The sequence below is a fragment of the Meleagris gallopavo genome, chromosome 1 (assembly GCF_905368555.1).
Source record: "Meleagris gallopavo chromosome 1, MGAL_WU_HG_1.1, whole genome shotgun sequence".
NCBI classification, from domain to species: domain Eukaryota; kingdom Metazoa; phylum Chordata; class Aves; order Galliformes; family Phasianidae; genus Meleagris; species Meleagris gallopavo.
In genome coordinates, this window is record NC_139404.1 from 81037321 (window position 1) to 81057503 (window position 20183).

The 20183-nt window shown below is 43.1% G+C and overlaps 1 long non-coding RNA gene across 10 annotated transcripts in view; it reads right to left on the reverse strand.

The window, feature by feature from the left end:
• LOC146545461 (uncharacterized) overlaps positions 1 to 20183 on the reverse strand; it is a 50580-nt gene that overhangs the window by 18163 nt on the left and 12234 nt on the right. For 6 of the 10 annotated variants that reach the window (XR_014886760.1, XR_014886763.1, XR_014886765.1 and 3 more), the window contains 3 exons: positions 8853 to 9125; positions 6129 to 6303; positions 5621 to 6016 (listed from right to left, as the gene is read on the reverse strand). This is a non-coding gene — a long non-coding RNA (uncharacterized LOC146545461). Of the gene's footprint in view, positions 1 to 2140; positions 3522 to 5620; positions 6017 to 6128; positions 6304 to 8852; positions 9126 to 20183 lie in introns of all 10 variants that reach the window. The other 4 variants (XR_014886761.1, XR_014886770.1, XR_014886767.1 and 1 more) reach the window with 4 other exon arrangements.

The window sequence follows — 20183 nt, forward strand, 5'->3', positions numbered from 1 at the left end:
ATGTTTCTAGACCTCACCATTTTCAAAATATATAACTTGGTTATTACTCCTGATTTAAAGAGTAGATATAAATCATATCACAAAAGAAGGTGGCCAGACTGTTAAATCTCTTCTCAATTGCTCAACTTTGAGAAGGCCATTTTTTCCATAACATGCTGAGGTTTTTTCACATGGAGGTAAAGAAGAACCCACAGATGTCTAGATGGTAAAACTGTTTCAGCTGGGTCTTGATCTTGAAGGTTCCTGCATATGGAGGGCCCTTGGTCTGGTGGAAGTTGCTGTAGGTACCTACAGGTGCTCGGACCTACCTGTAGTGCGAGACTTCTGGTTTCACTTCAGCCCCACGCTGCCAAACATGCTGCTTCTTGGGCAGCAGCACATCCATCCTGAGAGCCTGTGCTGCCACAGAATGCTGGATGAGCTTCAGTGCACAATATGAGAGACTGACCATGAATGTGGCTACCTGAAAGGAAAGCAGCTCAAGGGCTTGCACTCACAAGGCATGGAAGCTATGGTTGTCTGATGCCAGCAGCATCCCAACTTCCTTTGTGCTGCTGTTCTTCCTGGTCAAAAAGGTCTCTTCTCCTATTATTCCTCCCTTCTCTTTTGCTATTTTCTAGCTGTATGAGTCCATTATAGCACAGCTTTCTAGTCTTTCTTTGACAGGCTCAATCAAAGTATTTCTTCTTCTCCTCTTCCTGGAGGCAGTTGCATGTGATCACTTGAGCAGACTGCGTGTGTTTCACTGAAACCTGAATGATGCTTATGTAGTAAAAAGACATCAAAATCCAAACTGCTTCTCCAGTTTGCTTCAAGCTGATGCTGGAGAGAGATAAGCGTGACACAACAAATCAGGTGCCAGTGCTTCAACCAATACAACTTCTGTTCTGTTCAGACCATGTTTACAAACTAAGTTGCCTTCTGCTTTTCCCAATAGATCAAAGCAGGTGCACAAAGAGAAGTGGGGTAATATCCATCCGTGGAGATATTAGTAACTTGCCTGGAGTTGTGAATATTCCATGGAGTCAGATGGACACCTAAGCAGCCTGGTCTGACTGGCCCTACTTTGAGCAGAAGGTGGGAGTAGAAACTTCTAGAGGTCTGTTCCCACCTCCGTTATTTTCTGATTCAATCATCTTTCCAGTTGTTTGGCTGACACATTTTTGGGCAAGAAAAGAATTGGAATGCACAGTGTTCATTATAAACATACATATATCAATAAGTAAAAATAGATATATTGTCCTGTATAACAAACCTTTCTTTTTTTTTTTTTTTTTTTCTCTGGAAGAGAAATATTAATTCAATTTTAGCTGAAGCTAACGCATCTCTCTTCTGCTTATACAAATTGGGTAAAAATATTCTACTATGTCTCATGTCTATCTATTTTTTTTCTAACATTTTTTTTAGCTATCTCAAAACAACTCAACTATAGGTCTGAAGTTCAGCTTCAACTTGGATATTATTAGTATTATCACCTAAGAGTTCTGAAACAGAAAGGGTGAAGGAATTGGAAAGAAGAAAATTCCAATTAAAAGTAGGAAGTGTAGAGTACAAAGAGAGATTGTGAAATCATGACGAATGAGTACAGGAAAGACAAGCAGAGTCTGTCAAATAAGCAGCAGGAATGCAAGGAGAAAGGGATTTTAATTTTAAAAAACTTGATAACTATAGCTAGCCAGAAACTATTTTTTTTTTCCTCTGGAAACATTTTTACAAAAATATGAATTGCTAGATTTTTTTTTAAAGACTCAAAAAAACAAGCTTTCATCAAAGACAAACCAGATAAACCATTTTCAATACAAACAGAAAAAAATATCTTTTTAAGTGTTTTCAATTTCTTCTATTTTTTTAATAAAGTATGAGGGAAAGATGAATTATATAACTATCATAAGAATCACAGAACCATAGAATGGCTTGGATTGGAAGGGACCTAAAACACCACTCAGTTCCAACCCACCTACTTTGGGAAGGGTTGCCACCCAACAGATCAGGCTGCCCAGGGCTCCATCCAATCTATTATTGAATGCCTCCAAGAGAGCAGCCTGCCCCAGTGCCTTACCACTTTCTGAGTAAAGAATTTCTACCTAACATCTAACCCAACAGGGGAGCAAAGTCAGTCCCCTTCTGCTTATAAGATCACCTCAAGTACAGGAAGGCCACAATAAGATCTCCCCAGAGCCTTCTCTTCTCCAGGCTGAACAAGTATAGCTTCCTCAATCTTTCCTCATAGGAGAGGTGCTTCAGCCCTTTTCATCCTCATGGTCCTCCTCTGGACTCGCTCCAAGAGCTTCACGTCCTTCCTGTACTGGAGGCCCCAGACCTGGATGCAGTAATCCAGATGGTGCCTTACAAGGGCAGACTAGAAGGGGACAGTCACATCCTTCTTTCTCATTAGTAGCCATTCTTTATTCTTAACGTCCACATTGTCAAATGCTTTTGTTGCAGAAGAGCCAAGTGACAAAATGTTTATTTTTTCCCTCTCAGTATGTCATATGTTCAGAGGATTCTAGCCTGGTGGCTCGGCCATGCTTTTTGGGAGTGGGAAAAATTTGGGTTCCAGTTCCTCATACAGAAGGCTGAAATAATCTCCTTGCTGACACTATCAGCTTCTGTCTTCTCCTTACTTTCACTTCACATCAGCTTGCACGTTATTTTGCCATCTCAGAAACTACAGCTTGTGGGACACAAATGATTCAGCAGAAAAAGAGAAAAGAATTCACCTGTCTCATTACTGTCACACTTTCTTTATTCATCTTTTCATCTATGAGAACCCTCAAGTCCTACTCCACAGGGCTGCTCTCAATGAGTTCTTCTCCCAGTCTGTATGCATATCTGGGTTTGCTCCAACCTAAGTGCAACATCTCACACTTGGCATCGTTGAACCTCATTAGATTCATGTGAACCCATTTTTCAAGCTTGTCCAGGTCTGTTTGGATGTCATCCCATCCTTTTATTGTGTCAACTGCATTAATCAGCTTCAGCTTAGTGTCATCAGCAAACATGCTGAGGGTACACTTGATTTCACTGTCTATGTCATTAATAAATATGTTGAAGATCACTGTTGAAGATCCATACCTCTCCAACGTAAGGATGTGGTGCAGGACCATGTCAAAGATCATGCACCAGTCCAAGCAGACGACATCAGTTGCCATCCCTTAGTCCACCAAAACCATCATTCCGTCATAGAAGGCCACCAGATCGGTCAGAAATCTGCCCTTGATTAAGCTGTGATGATAAGTCTCAAATCAACTCACATATGCCTTAATATCTCATTCAGGCTAGTCCGTTCTGACCTTTCGAGGCACAGAGGTGAAGCTTACTGGCTGGTAGTTTCCCACGTCTTTGTTTCTCCCCTTTTTGAAAATGGGAGTGATGTTTCCGTTTTTCCAGTTATTGAGAACTTCATCTCTGTCAATGATTTCAGGTCTGGTTTGGCCCAATTCCATGACTGATGGGGTAGAGGGACCCACAACCCTCACTCCAGGAGGGGGGGGGGGGAGCAGGGGTGTAGGGAAATGGTCCTAAGAACAAAACAGCAGCAATAAGATAAGGGAGAAAACTAATTTACTAAATATGATAGTGGAATGCAAGATAACACAATATAATATAATGTAATTTCAATTGAAGCTAATAAATCAAATAAAATGAGAAAGAGAGTGTCCAAGACCAAAGGCCTTACTTGTTGAAGGCAAGATGGCTAGGAAGCACACACCACAGTGACGAGCAGTGAAAGAAGGGGGGATATCTCATGACTCACGAGCAGTTTTATCTTTCCTCTAAATGGAATTGGAACAGTGAAAGTGTTTTGGGATATGTAGTTCTTCTCTTCTGAGAACAAGGAACCCAGAAATATCAACAGTACACAGAACTGGAGCATTAACTCCTTAACTCCCAGTGTACTCCATGATGTTATGATGTGGAATACTGATAACAAAAAGTCATAAAACCATGACAGTCTGATAGCCACGACTTTTCAGATATGATGGAGTGGCTTAGCAACCACATCAGCCAATTCCTTCAGGACCCTAGGGTTAATATTGTCCAGTTCCATAGACTTGTACAGCCTCACAAGGTAGTCTCAACTTGCCCTGCTCTTATGGTAGGAAAGATTTAGCCCCCTTGACCCCCACCTAGAATTTCAGGGCCATGAGAGGCATTGGAAGTCTGAGTGTCAATGAAGACCAAGGCTCATTGAGAGCCTGATTCCATCACTGCATGTTCAGATGGCATCCCTGTATTCTTCCCAGGCCACCCATCCCTGTTTCCACTGCCTATACTTTTTGTTCTTTTCCCTCAGTTTGTCCAGTAGGTCCATGCTGGTTTCCTGCCTCCTCTGTTTGATTTCTTCTGCTGGGGAATGGAGAGCTCTTATGCTCCCAGAAAGGTGTCCTTAAGGAGCTGACAGCTCTGTTCCACTCCTTTGTTCCTAAAGACATTTTCCCAGGAGATATCATCAAATAATTCCTTAGACAGTCCAAAGATTGCTCTCTTGAAGTTAAGGGTCCTGACTCTGCTCTTTGCCAGGCCCACATTCCTCAAGATCATGAACTCAACCATGGCATGGTCACTATAACCCAGACTGCCTCCAGTCTTAGCCTCTTTAATGATCTCCTCTGCACTGGTAAGTATCAGGTCCAGTAAAACTTCACTTCTGGACCAGGAAGTTATCCTCAAGAGATTCCAGGATTCCTCTGGATTGCTTGCAGCCCGCTATGTTTTCTTCTCAGCAGACATCTCAGTGTGAGAGCCTATGAATGTGACATCTCTTGTAGCTGAAGCAAGAAGGCCTCATCAACAGGCTTTCCTTGATCAGATGGTCTGTAATAGACCCTGACCACCAGATGTCCTTAATTGGTCCAGTACCTAATTTTAACCCACAAGCTCTCAGCCTGGTCATGGCTATTTCTCAGAGGCACTTCTTTGCAGTCTATCCAATTTTTAACATAGAAGGCAATTGTCCCACTCCTCATGCCTTGCTTATCCCTTCTAAAAAGCTTGTAGCCTCCGACTGTAGTATTCTAGTTGTGCAATTCATCCCACCATGTTTATTAAGTCATAGTTTTTAATTGATCCATGATTTCCAACTTCTTATTTCCCATGCTGTGTGCATTGGTACAGAGGCACTTCAACTGGGCTACTGGACACATTACCTTCCTGAAGGAGCCTGCTGCCAAATCTACTTTGATAAATCTGAAGTCTTCCCCTTCTGCTTCCTAAAGGGGCAGTGTTCCCTGGCTTTTTTCTGTCTCTCAGCAGTACATTCAATTCCTTCATCAAATCCAGTTTAAAGCCCTGCTGATCAGCCCAGCCAGTTTGCTGTTCACTATACTCTTGCCCCTCCTGGTCAGTTGTGTCCCATCCAGTGTTGACATGCCTGATCTATTGACTGTGTGTCCTATATCACAGAACTTAAAGCTCTACACCATCTACGCAGCTGTTCATTCAACTGGTCTGTTTTCTTCCTCCTGCCTGGATCCCAATCTCCAGCAGGGAAGATGGAAGAGAACGCTACCTGTACTCCCAATCCATTCAACATCTCTCTTTTAATATTTCGTAATTTCCTGGTTTCAGCCAGCTTAACAGAACATAAACAGATAGTAGTACTCCAGTTTTAACATACCTGGTAGCCTCTTCCTCATATCCTGAATGCGGGACTCTGGCAGGCAGCAAATCTCTTTAGAGAGGTTATCCACATGTCAAATGGGTGCCACAGTGTCCCTCAGAGTGGAATTTCCAATAACTAAGATCCTTTGCCTTTCTTTGGTGGCACTGGTTCTGACTTAGGTCCTCAGTTAAACCACCTTGACGTGGTTGTCGCTTTCTGGTTCTGAATCACTATTTTCATCCTCTTTCCCTTTTATCCCCAGAGCTTCATATATGATGCTTCATGAGCAAGGGAAAGGTTCCCTCTTGTGCTCTGAGCAGAGACCAGGGTCCTGTTTCCCTCATCTTGAGTGTTTTTGCCATTTGCCTCCTCAGAGTTGGTAGCTTGCTTAGCTTCTTCCCCCTGCAGGAACTTAAGACAACTCTGTTGGTCAGCCTACATCACTGCACAATAGCATGCATCAATCTCTCTCTCTGATTGCTGGATACTTCTCAGCCTGGCAGTCTACTCACAATCTACTCACCTGCTCAAAAAGTTCATCAACTCAGCACACTTCTTCCCCTGAATCTTCCACTGAAAAAAGTTTCAGATATCTTACGGAGTAATGTCAGCTTAGGGCAGCTTGGCTGTTGTCAAAGCATTATCCAGCATCGCTATTTCACATTTAATTGTAAGAATTTTACACATATTTAATGTTCCTTAGGAGGAAAAAAAGAAAACAAAGCAAAGCAAAATAAAAAACAACAACACAAGCAGATTACAAGGAGAAAATGATTTAACATCTGAAAAGATAACTGCATAGATCTACAAAGCTACAAATACCTTGAGATCAAACTTCTTCCTATTGTCTCCCTCCCTCTCCCAGCAAATTATTCTCAGCTTTCTCTTGTGTTTTATGCAGCCATTAACAAAGTCTTTCTTCCTACACTACTGTCAGCTGAGCTCTTCTACACAAAGTAGCTGGGGCAAATAATCCATCATCTGGCCCCTCTGCAATTCATGAAATACTCAGCACCAGGCAGCTTTACAATGCAAAATGCTGACTTTTTACTTTTTCCTAACATAAGGCTGTGGATATAGAGGATGAGGTTAAAATCATTTATTCAGAATATTTGCTGAAGAGCTATGTTGGGAGAGGGAAAATCCAGGCTAACCCCAGGTCCTGAGACACATCAAAAGCCCCAGTTTTTAAGAGTTACTGATCAAGCTAATTGGTGTTATCTGGAGTAGGAGGGGAATACATGAAATGAAGATTCATCTTGAGCCGGAGTTCCCTCCCTCTGCTCCATATTCTCTGCTCTTTTTCTTGCATTAGTTTTCTTTATCATTATGCTATTAAGGCACAGCAGCCTAAGGGAATGCCCGGAGCAAATACACAGATTCTTCTTACATTTTTGGAGGATCATACACCAAAGATGTGCTTCCCATCTTTGTCTATGGGACTTTTTATTAAAATGCTTTCCAGGATTATTCCTGCAGGTTTTTGTTTTTTGTTTTTTGTTTTTTTTTTCTGGGGTTTTGTTCTTCTCGTGAGGAGAAAGTCAGCTGGAGAAGCTGGCATCATGCAGTTCTCAAAATATTTCTGTTTCCAGAAGGGAGTGCAGCAGAGACTACAAACAATGACTGTGGGGAGGAGGAGGGAGAGGAATGGATTTGCTCATACGCTTTGCTTCCACACGGCTCAGACCTACTCTCCACTTGTTGTGACACCTTTGCACCACACACACCCCAAGTCTGCATAGTGCTCCTATGTGGCCTCACCCTCCCTTATCCACCATTTGCTACTCTGATCCATTGTATCTTGCTTCCAGCAGGACTATGTGGAGAACTATTGTTGCTGTTTGACAGATGAACATGAAAAAGGAAAAGACAAAACATTGTAGTAGTTGTGATCTGAGCCAGAATTCAAATGCTTAGGGGAATTTCTTTGCCAAATCAGTGAACAAACAAACAAACAAACAATCTCTCTCTCTCTCTCTCTTTTTATTTTTATTTTTTTTAATTTTTTGCTTATTTTGGCTCAGGGAAAACATTCAGTTTGAAATGAAAAAAAAATTCCTTTCCATTTTCAGTACGCTTCGCAATGAATGACTGCAGGCAGACACTGCTTTATTCAGTAGCACAGTGCTAAGACACACAAAGCACAGAGGGGCAGCATTTGCCGTCTCTGGAGACTGGAATACTCAGGTTTTCCCATTTTAGGTCTACGTCCTCTGCCACAGAACCTTCTTAAGCAATTTAAGGTCATTGCTCTGCTCTGTACTACACATGCAATGCATGTAGCCAATCTCTTTATAAATCCAACAGGAGAAGGATTTAAATATGTTATAGGAAAGTGGAACAGCTCCAGTAGGAGGGTATAAAAGAGATTTACTTCACAAAATCTCAGGTTGAAATATAGTTTCAAGCCATTGAGGCAGAGTCTGTCTCTCCATCAGCATGAGTGAATGAATGGAACAGACAGCTAGGTTAACACGGGCCCTTCCTCATCAGCCTCTACTTGAGGAATATTAGGCAGGGAGGAATGAGAGAAGGAAAGAACTGTTTATCTATTCATCAGATTTGGTTATAATTATTGTATGGTCGGGACTGATTTCATGATCATTAAGAGATAGTATATTTACCAAAAACACTTGGTTTTGTTTCATTATGAGTTATGTGCAAAGCTCTTTGAACCAGAGACAGCACTTCTTACATTCAATACAGTATTGCAGAGTGACACAAAACTCAAAACTTCAGCAAGGACTCTTGACACTACATGAATACCACATCTAACAGTAAAAATGCTTTAAAAAAAAAAAAGAGAGAGAGAGAGAAAGAAGAAAAACCTCAAACCAGATCACTCGTATCCTAAAGAAGAGTTCTTCCCAGTCTGTATATTCCAAGATTTTTCATTTTGTATGAAGCAGTTATTAGTCCAAATGATGCTGACATTTGATAAATGTAGGTTAACTCATTTCCTAAAACTCCAATGAAAATCTCAGCTTTAGGGGAAGAAAGAAGCAAAAATGTTCACCTTGGGAGACTTTGGCAATATTAAGATGGGCATACTGAGGCACTGCAAGTGGTTGGGGAGGTGAGTAATAAGAGCAGCATTTCAAACACAGTTTATCACTAACCAAGGGGCAAAAACTCTGAAAAAGTAAATAAACCACTTCTCAATATGGCAACAAGGCTAACTGGGAACTGCTTTGCCTCCCATTCAGACACTGCAGACCCTCATGAATCTATTTGTTTCCCCATTTACCCTTCTGTTGACAGGATGCAGTCTGGGTATGAGGCATCCCGGTTGTGCCAGGTACCTCAGAAGACAACTGGGCAGCCCAGCATAGGTTGTCCTCTGCCTCTCCACATCTGGAGCAGGTGGATGTTGTCAGTTCATTCAATGCATCACTTTCAATCAGGCTGCAAATGAACTCCATTTCAGTTTTGCTTATAAATGCTTTGTCTTCACATTGCCATTGTTCCCCAGGAATCTGGCTCTCCTTATGGCACTTTGTTCTTTAATGACTTTTTTTTCCTGGAATTTAAAAATAATAGTAATTACAGAAAAGATCTCGATATGCTGTTCTGAATAAATGAAGTCCCTTTGAGAAGAACTGTTAGCAAAAATGAAATGAAGATGTCTTCTGCCATGCTGCCCACACCCCTGTCGTATCCAATCAATAGTGTGAACTTTCTATAGAGCAGAGATTTTAACAAGACAAAAACTGGTCTTGTTAAATTATGCAACACTCACGATCTGATACGTGCACTCCACATCTTTAAGTCTCCATTGGTATGACAGGAAAGATGTACGTGTTAAACTTCTATATAAACTTGAATGTTCTTTTTTGTCCTTCCGATACGAGTTAAATTAAAAGCCATTAAACATGCTTTTTGCATACAAGGAAATACAGCAAGATGTGGAGCTGTATGGTAAGCGTGTGTGCAATTGCTGTATGGGGAGTAATTGAATCAATGAAACCTTCTTGCAACACTCAGTCTGCACATGCAAGGATGCTGACTGAATTTTGAGAATGAAAGGTGAATAACCGGGAACGCCAGCCCTGCGACCCATGCATGTGGAATGGTGCAAGCTTCAAACTATGCAAGAACCAACTCTTCCCAAATCTGATTTCAAGCACAGAACTCCTTAGAAAGCAAAAGAGAATTTCATTTTGCAGGACTGAAGTGCTCCCTGAGCTCCTTACTGATACTGGCAAGCAGGCTGAAATATTGCCAGTAGATTTTAGCTTGGTTTCTAAGGAAACAAGGCCTTTGTGATTGCACAGGAGCATGTGTGTCCATGTGCGTGTACGTTAGCCTCTCAAATGCCCTTCACCTCCAATACCTTTTGAGCTCATCAACCAATCTCAAGCCAACCTTGCTGAAGGATATGAGCATTGGAGATACAGCGTTCTTACAAGTGTCATGAAAATATGTGCTCGCAGAAAAGATGTGCTGTTCATTCTGCCGCTGACAAGAAAAGCTAACAAACTTGCCCTTTTCAGACTTCAGGGAACCCAGGAGGATACTGGAGGCCATATTCCATTATTTCTGCAGCTTGTGAACGTGTTTGTTTCACCTTGTTGAAGCATTATCTGACATCTGCTGGACTGAGCCCGCTGAAAGGGGATGATCAGCAGCCATTGTCCAGTGATCCATGCTGGATGCAAGATGATGCTGACAAAAGGTCCCTGGATTTTCTAGTGCATCAGCTCTTGGCTTGAGTCTCATGTGAGGGGACTTTGGGCCATTGGACTCCCTCATCTGGTATTATTTGACCAAAGTGTCCCAAATTCCCTTGGCTTCGGTGCTTTTCTTGTTGCTTTTCATCCCCATGCTGACTCTGCTCTCTAAATGTATCCAGAGAGCATCTCTAGGAGGGAGGGAACACGGGCACCAACGAAGCGGAGATGTGCTTAATGCAGGCACCATTAATAAATCACTGATAGTTAAGATATAGATTGGGTGATGGGTGGCAGATGGGAAGGAGGAATGTCAAATTGCTTTTCTCATATAGATTATTGGATTAACAAGGAAGCAGCGGGCGTGTGGCAAACCGGTGTAACAAATTACTATCATAAAAAAAAAAAATGGAACTCATCGCGAGCTGGTAATAATGCCATGTCGGCCATTAGCTCTCTGCAGAGGTACTCAGCGCGCAACATCCGTCTTCTGGAAAAGAGACGGCTGCTGGACCACCAGGGTGAAGAAGGGCCCCATTTGCTTTCCCTTCCCCCCTCTCCCTGCCTCCTAGCTCAGAGCTCACGCTGTAAAACAGGGTGGCCAACAGCAGCAGTAATGAATAATCGTCAGAGCTTTTAATAAGCATTGCTAATTATTCCCCCTGCGTTTGACCAGGCTCCTGCACTCCCCTGCACCAATGCAGACGATATTGGCGTGAGATCAGTAGGCAAACAGCAAACTGCCAAACTGACTCTGATCTCGGGTTTCAATCCTGCTCCATCTGAAAGCAATGACTAAAATTCTGTTTGCCTTTAACAGAAGCAGATCAAGTCTTAATTCTCCTGCTGTTCCAGCTGCCCAGCACACGCTCCTGGCCTGCAGTTCAAGAGTTGCATACTGCCATTATGCTGCAAACAATTCCTCCTGATACACACTCAGTGCTTCAAGAGAAGCCTCAAGCTGGCTTTTCTCTCTTCTGTCAGAATTCCCATCACCTACTACCAGCAGTGAGGTATGCCAGCAAGAAGGGAGCCAGCACAGCAGGAGAACTACAGTCTACAGGTGTTGTGGGAATAATAAGCATATCTTCTAAAATGTATACGTTCAGTAATGGTGAAGCTGTGAAAATCCAGTGTGGAGAAGAGAAGGAATGAATGGAATAGAATGGCACAGTACAATGTAGCAAAGCCCAGTTTGATCGCTGGTCTGTTCTTACGGGTTCAGTCACTCGGTTCCACAAATCTCCACAAATTAGGCTGGGTAGAATCGTGTTTTTCTTCCATCCACCCACCATGTCTCTGTGTTTGGCCACCTGTCCTTCATATGGTAGGGGCTGCACCCCCTCACATTAACCCCTCAGCTGGTCTATCCCTGCATGCTACATCCAAACCACACAGTCAGTGCATGTGAAAAAGGCTCTGCCCAATCCTCATGGTCCAGACTCAAATAGCAAGCACCACTTTTCTGCTTCCCACACCACTCCCTCCCTTCCCTGTCAGCCTCATTTAATTGCTCTGGAGACAGCAGAAGCCAAAATCAATGTCCAGACATTATCAGACTATTTCTCTTAGCCTTACAACTTGCTATAGAGCAGGCTAAATCACACTGTGAGACCTTCCTCTCACTTGAATGCCTTTCTCATGTGAGCAGAGAGCACTGTTGCAGCAGAAGTCAGCTGCTGACCTGTGCAGAGTGCCTGCCTGCAGGCACTGAACACCTTTCTGCATCATTCTCCTGCACAGGCAGTGAGGTCAGACTGTGCTGCTGCAAGACTAAGCCCATTTAATATGTAAAATCAGAAGCGAGCTGTTTGCCCAGGCAGTTGGGCTCTCTCAAATCCTTGTGATTTTGTTTAGCTGCTGATCTTTCCAGTCCAGGCTCATTTTGGCCAGAGGACTTAGAGAGCCGTCTGCAGAAGGGCCAGAGAAAGAACCAGCAGTTTCTTTATTTTCAGTGGTCAACCTCCACATCAGAAAAAAACAGTGGCTTTGTTTGTCATCAAAGGCCTTGTCGGTCATTTTCCTGAAGAAACCAAGGAATAATTAGGCCATGGAGGCTGGGACATCACAGGCAGACTTGACAAGGACACCAAGGGCCTCCTGGTTCATATCAGCTCAAATCTTGTAAATGATCTGTGATCAATTGGCTTTCATTTCCAGAGCTATTATCTGGCACTTCCCCACACAAAATTACCATTTAAAACTCTGTTGTAGATGTTGTGTTGGCACGTGTGTATGTGCTCCTCTGTGTGCATGATGGTGTGTCCATGGGTGTTTCGGACTGATGAGAACAGGTTGGGGCTGTCATTATAGCAAAGCCACAAACTAGCCATAGCTCTCCATGGAAACTCTAATCCCTATGAAATAGGATCTTTGTTTTTGTTTTTAAGAAACCCATAAAAAATAACTGAGAGATTGTAAGGCTAGATAGAAAGATTGAAGAGGACAAGAAAACCATTATCTTATCTCACAGACTGTCCCAGCCCCAAAACAGTCAACTGGTTTTCAGGACTTGCTTCTGGTGATACCAGCTATTTATGTTTTCCACCCTCCTCTGTGTGAACACGTACCTCATCTGTTGTCTCTCCTTTGTCAGTTTAAAAAAAAAATCAACAACAACAACAACAACAACAAAAAACAGATAAAAATAGAGGACAATTTCATCTCCTACACATCTTCCCCCATATAATTTATCCTGGATAGATGAATAGAAACAATGAAAGTGGTTTAAATGTGAAGTGGAGAAGTTGTTTGTCCATCATATGCTTAAGGAAAAAAAAATAGCAACAACACCCACTGATTATGCAGACAATATTATAACCTTACTATATACTGCTGAGTAGAATGGATATGGGAATGACAGTATCATGACATGCCAGTTGGGTTTTCATTTTCAGCTAATCTATAGCTCCAATCATTACTCACAACACTCACAAAGCAGAGAAAGCAGGCACAGCCCCAGCACAGAATTTCACTGTCTTTGTTGCGACATTTGAGCCGTAGTTTTAGGGCTGAAATAGCAAACTCTAAGTTTCCATTTCCTGCGTAGAGCTTCAAGTTCAGTCTATTCAAGAAACTGGTCATTTGCAAAGGACTTGCTGCTTTCAGTTCCCTATCCAAGGGGACTGACCTGCTACCAGTGGTGTCACTTGCTGTTACCCAGTGCAGTGATGCCATCACAGGGCTAGGTGCTCTCAGCAAACATCAGGCAGTAACGCGAACAGATGGAGTGCTCAAGTACTAAACTAGACCTGAATTAAAGGGGGAAAAAAACCAAAGCAAAAACAGACCCAGAATACATCCCAGTTCAGTGCTCCAAGGGGAATGGCATGTTTTCATCTCCTGAGGTGCAAAGAGAGCACAGCACACAGTGTGCAAATGGTTGTGAGGAGAAAGGAGCTAAAAGATGGACATTTATGTTTCCCATGAGATGCTGCTCCTGTGCAGGGGGAAACACAGAACAAAGGAAAGTTGGAGGTGGAGGCAGGTTGGAATCAACCCAGACACTTCTGCTTTTTTGAGAGAAAACGAGGTGTTTTCCTGCTGAAAATCCTCTCTGTGGTAAACTCCCATTTTCTGACTGTTTTTATCTGAAGTATATGGGTGCATTTACTCTAAGGTCACTTTGTCAGTGAGAAAAAATGTCCTGTTTTGAAAGGGAACCGGTGCCCTGAGGCTTAAGGCAAAGATTGCGTAGCAAATGGATTCCTGAATTTCAGGCCAGTGCAAAATGGCCCATTTGCAGCACAGAGCAGCAGACATCATACAAACAGTAAAGCACCACTAAAAAACATTTGATTTCTGTAATTAAATAAATGAGTTTATCAAGCCTCTGAGGTATGTATGAAAGTATGAGGTCATGCCAAGTATATAGGAAGTCTGTTTTCTAACACACAGGGAGGTTTCAAACAAAGACTTCAGCAGCAGAATCTCTAAAAAAGAACATCAACTTCTCTAAGCATTCTTTGAAAGCTGCTCGTCCATCTGTGGATCATGGGTTACCCTTGCCCCTGGAGCAGGTGGCTTTAGAGCAGTCTTCCGCCATACCTGTGGCCCAGAAACAACCAGCCCAGGTGGCTTCTTCCCAGTTAAAAGTGCCGGATGCACCTGCATACTTAAAATGTATAGGTTTTCAGGCAGAAAGCTAATCTTTTGAATCTGTTAATTAACTGGATGCCAACTGGAGAGTGCAGGTGTTTGGCAGTTTCATGAGACATGCCACAGAGTCAGCAGCTGCCGTTGTATTGCCTGAACCTGCCAAATGTTCTTTGCCTATGGCCCAACACAGAGGGCCTGTACTGGGGGTAACTCAAATGCTGTGACTTTCTGTGTTGAAAGAGATTTTGGTCAGTCCCAGCCATGGAGGGGGACAAAATCTCAAACTGATGAGCCCTAGCAGATCTCTCCATTTGGCTTAGGACACTGTGGTCCCAGTTGTCTTTCTGCCTGAGGTTCAACATGACTGCAGAGATGCCCCATGGGACATTTGCCAACAACTCTGCCCCCATGGAGCTGGTGAGCTGGGGAAGAGAGCAGGCTGGAGATTGTACCAAAGGCTCAGAATACCAGAGATTCCTCTACCCTGGTGTTGGAGGTCCTTCATGTGGGTTATGGTACTGTGGGGGGAACAAGGGTCATTCATCCTTCACAAACTAATGCAGAGGTCTCCAAAGTGGCACAGCATCCTTACACTTCATCTTCATTCCTGTCAGGGCTCTGTGTTTGAACGAAGCTTTGGCAGCCCATGAAAATAGAACTGAAGGAGATAGCAATGGGACAGGTGAGAAACATCACATTCACTTGAAAACTTCTGAACCTTCTAAAATTTGTATCACAGGTAACCTTAATCATACCATTCTTTGGAATACTTGACTGTAGTTTTAATAATATTCTTTTCATTGTATATGATTTGCTACAGAAGAAAAAAAGGAAAAAACAAACATGCATTTGACAGCATTGGAATGACGTAAACACATTCAGGTTGCATATTAGGAAAAGTTTCTTCTCCAAAAGAGTGGTCAGGTGCTGGAACAGGTTGCCCAGGGAGGTTGTTGAGTCCCTGTTCAAGAACTGTGGAGATGTGGTACTAAGGGACATGATTTAGTGAAAAATATCAGCGGTAGGTAAATAGTTGGACTAGATGATCTTGGAGCTCTTTTGCAACCTTGGTGATTCTATGATTCAATGATTCTTTAAGAGATGGGGACAGACCTGAATGCCACTGCTCCAGTAGCACTGAGACCAGGAACTGGGCAGTTATGAGTGACTGCAAGTGAACCAAAAGTTTTAACTCAAGCAGCTCCCCTTCTCTGAGAGCCCTCTCCCCAGTCTGTCTTCTATTCCTTGGTTCTGTCTGCAGTGGGTGTTCTGGTCTGCAGTTGGGAGTTAGCTGCTGGGGACTGCAAAATGGACCCACTTATAGACCTTTACACTGCTTCTGCTACCTCTACAAATAGCTTTTAAAGGAATGGTCTTGAAAATGATGTAACAGATTATCAGAATTGCTTATTGCCCTGTCATAAGCATAGAAAAGCTATGATCGCATTTGAGAGGAAGCAGTGGTGCAACACCAAGAGGATATACAGTGAGCATCAAGGCTTGATCTTTCAAGGGAGGCTTAGGAGTATAGTGTGTCCATCTCTCCCTGAGCTCCTCTGAAAACCCATAGTTCCTGTCAGGGATGATAGCTAGCATTCATCCACCTAGTTTGTCTGCAGGAGGCTACAAAGTGCCTGACTAATGCACAGAGCTGGCAGAACAGCAGGGTTCCCTGGTGAAGCCACCAGAGCAGTGAACAGACAGCAAGGTCTCCTTTCCCCCACCCCCTAACTGATTAGCATGCTCAAGAAAGGTTTTGGGTGTGCAAGATATCTGTAAGGCCTGCTGCCAGCTTTTTTGCAGAAGCACTGATTTTTCATGATGTGAGTTATCGCTTTCTTCTAGTAATTATTGATAATGCTCTTGGATGAATTACAGACATTTAAAAATGAATTAGATTGCCTGTGTGTCTGTCTCTCCCGTCCCCTTTCTGTTTCACCACCACAGGATCTCCGGCTTTGAAATGTTGATACATATTCATTGCAGCTTCTAAGACTTGAAAGGCATAGCTAAAGGGAGAGCTCTGATCAACAAGAATGTGAAAGCAGCAATGAAAGCAGGATACGTGGATGCAAGCTCAGTGAGTAAGCAGCATTTGAACAGTTAGCACAGTGAATGAGGCAATGGGAGATCTGAATTCTGGTTCTGATTCTGCTGTCTCTGATGGCTGTGGACAAGACCGCGTGCCTCAGCTCCTATAGCTGCAGGATAGATGCAGCAGCAAAACTTCAGCACTCTGAAGCATCATGCTAATAAATGCAGTCTGAAACTGGTGACAAATTAATCCAGCTATCACCTTTCTTGTCACTTCCACTTGTCAGACTGACGAATCCAGTGAGAAATCATTGGGGGGGAAAAAAACCCAAGTAGTAACCAAAATCACAGGCGAAAGCCTCTTCTGCTCATAGTATCCAGAGCAGCATCCCCATGGCATGTGATATGCATCCACTTTCATACAATCATGCATGTGCACACATGCATACATGCTCTGTACTTGCACAGAGCTAAGTTTTGTTCTGTTTTGTGTTGAAGAGTTCCTAAACTAGAATTTGAAGCAATGATGAAAAGATATTTAGGGGGATCTTCCAGACCTGTTCCTGCAGATTTGGATGTAGTGAGAAAGTGTAGGTGAAATATGAGCTTGTGTTTCTTTGGGCCACTGCAACCGTGTAGGTGTGAAAAGTGAAGCAAGTTGCCTTTGTGCCAGTGGAGGAGCATAATACTGGCATGCTCATTTGGCTCTTTCCTTCTTTTTGACTGCAGTTTCTTGTGTGCATTCCTTTGATGTGAAATTGTGTCCAGCACCCGAAGGGTTTTGGTTAGAGGTCTCCATTTAGGGCTTAAGACAGAAAATCACACTAAGAAAGAATTCAATTATTAATCTTAAAAAATCCTTCCTAACCAAAGCTTCATGAGAACTAGTGAGAAACTTTGGCTTTTAGCAAGCTGGCAAGTTTTTGTTAAAATCTGTGGTTGAAAAAGGCTGGCTGTGACATCTAAGCAGTTCTGCCTCTCCTTGGCACAGCTTCAGAATGCAAAACTGTTGCATTTGGGACATCTTCAAGCTCTTGTGTGGAAGCTCACTCACCTGTTAAAGCTGCCTAGCCTATTCATTTTACGCCCTTGCAATTCAAACACCACTTGCAATTCTTCTCTTTCTTCATGAGGATCTCTTTATGCGTATGCTAAATATGAAGCTGGCAAAAAGTATCCAAGTAACAGCAATAAGCCTCTAAGCAGAGCAGGTTTAATGCTAGCAATGCTTGAGTAAGCTTTTTTTCTTACAGCTCCCAGTGTTAATACATTTCAGATATTTTCCCCAGAGAAGCTTGCAGCTCGTTCAATTTCTAGCCTTTCTACAAGGCTTGCCAGTGAAAAAGGGAGACAGTTTCCAGCAGCAGTGGTATTTCTGACATTCACTGATTGAGTAGGAAATGGACTGGGACTAGGTTCGCTTCCTATCAGCTGACAGCCAGTCAGCACTTGATAGAAATTTGCAGTCCCTGCTGGGTGTGGGTTGGACTCATATTGGCAAACTCCATATGAAAAGGCTGTCTAACCCATTACTAAACTGTTGATCTTCCATCTTCTGTGAGGATTCATTTTATAGTCTTTATGAGTAGCTCTTGATGTAAAATGGTTGGGACTACAAAGATACCAAAAAAAAAAAAAAAAAAAAAAAGCATATATGAGAGAAAGCATAGCTCTTTGTTTCTAGAAGCACAAAGGTCCATTCCTGAACTCCTGAAATATGCAGGCTGGATAATGAACAAAATTTGATTTACGAAGGAGGAGTTCTGTCACCTGCAGAAAGGTCACACCTGGAATATACAGGCTTTAACCATCACATCCAAAGATGGATGTAGAGCAGGTTTCCAGGAACTCCAACCAGCTGCAGTCCCAAGGAGCATGCCATGAAGTTGCAAAGAATTGGGATTTTTTTTCAGTTAAAGTGGGAGTCCCTCTTTCCCCTCATGCACCCAGAAGAGAGATCAAGTGAGAAGCAATTCTCAGGCAAGCAAATTGTCATACACAAGAGCATTTGGCCTGAGCACTTTGCCTGTCCATAGGAAAGTAATCTGACCCACTTTATCATGAACCCCTATCAACCCTGAGGGAAGACATCACTGGAAACTTAATAACCCCATCACAGAGCAGAAATCATGTGGTGTAAATCCCAATCTCTGTTTTCCTCTGAGTTTCTCTTACAGGTTTCCTCTGCCCCTTCTCTGCAGATCCGTCTTGCCAGGGTAGAGCTGGTAAGATCTGCCTGCTAACATGAATCAGGCCCAAGGCACTGGCCAGATACTCAGCAGCAAAAGCCAACTTAGTACCACAAGGCTAATGGCTCTGTCTCAGTTTTACACCAGAAGACAGCACAGCTCAAATGCATTGTTAGGTATATTATGAAATTTATTGCTTGATTTACACATATGTTGACAATGCATTGTCTGTTTGGAGTGCCATTCCTTAATCTGTTCAAGAGGCAGCAGCCAGGGCAAAGGAACAGTGATTTGGAGAGGGAATCCTGCTACCTAACCGCTGGGATGCCCTTAAGGCAATATCACCTTGGTTTCCCCCACACAAGACTCAGAACACATATTTAGGCATCCTTTGTTGAAGAGGACTAACCATGCCCCCAGTGTTATTACAGATGCTCCTTATTGAGGTCATGCCTGTGGCAGCTGATGCTCCTTCATAAACGATCACAAGTAAATCAGTGTCTTTGACTTACAGTGGCAAGATAGTTCTGTTTGATGACAGACTGCTTTAATGTGTCTTTTATCAGTGCCTTTCTCCCAAGATAAGGAGACTGTCAGAAAGATATCAGCAGTGGTTTAGGGAGAGCCTGCTGCTGTTCTAAATTAACAGCAGGACAGCCTCCATATACATCTCTTGGTGGGAGGTGCTAAAGGAAGCTTGGCCACAAGGACTGTGTTACTCATGGCATCAGTGTATATGCTCCTAACTACCAACTGTATTATCTCTGCCAAGTTATTTTCTGAGGGTGGATTAAACTCCAAGTGGGCTGCATATTCCCTTCTGATAACAGGCTACCTCATCTCACATCACCTAGGTCTGCAAATACTGACAGGCTCAGATCACTGTGAAGAAAAGAAACTCTAATCTGGAGCAAGGGAGAGTGTAAATGAATATACAGTTGTGGCTCTAAAAAAACCCAGAGATTCCTCTGGATTCACATAGCAGGTCACAGCTGAGTGGTGTACAAAGTACTGCAGCTGGCATGGACCATCAAAGTAGAACATGTTCTCCCTCTATATTCTTGTGAGACCCCACCTGGAGTCCTGTTCTGGGGGCCCCCACCATGACAAGGACATTGAGCTGCTGGAGTGGGTCCAGAGAAGGGCCACAAAGATGATCAGAGTGCTGGAGAACCTCCCCTACAGGGACAGGCTGAAAGAGTTGGGGCTCTTCAGCCTGGAAAAGAGAAAGGTCTGGAGAAATCTTATAGCGTCCTTCCAGTACCTGAAGGGTACAGGAAAGCTGGGGAGGGACTGCATAAGGGCATGTAGTGACAAGACAAGGGAAAATGGTTTTCAACTGGAAAAGGGTAGATTTAGACTTGATATCGGGAAGCATTTCTTTACAGTGAGGGAGGTGAGCCACTGGAACAAGTTGCCCAGTGGGATTGTGGATGCCCCTACCTGGAAGCATTCAAGGCCAGGATGGATGGGCCTTTGAGCAACCTGGTCTAGTGTGAGGTGTCCCTGCCTATAGCAGGGGGTTGGAAGTAGGTGATCTTAACCGTCCCTTCCAACCCAAACCATTCTATGATTCTACGATTTTCC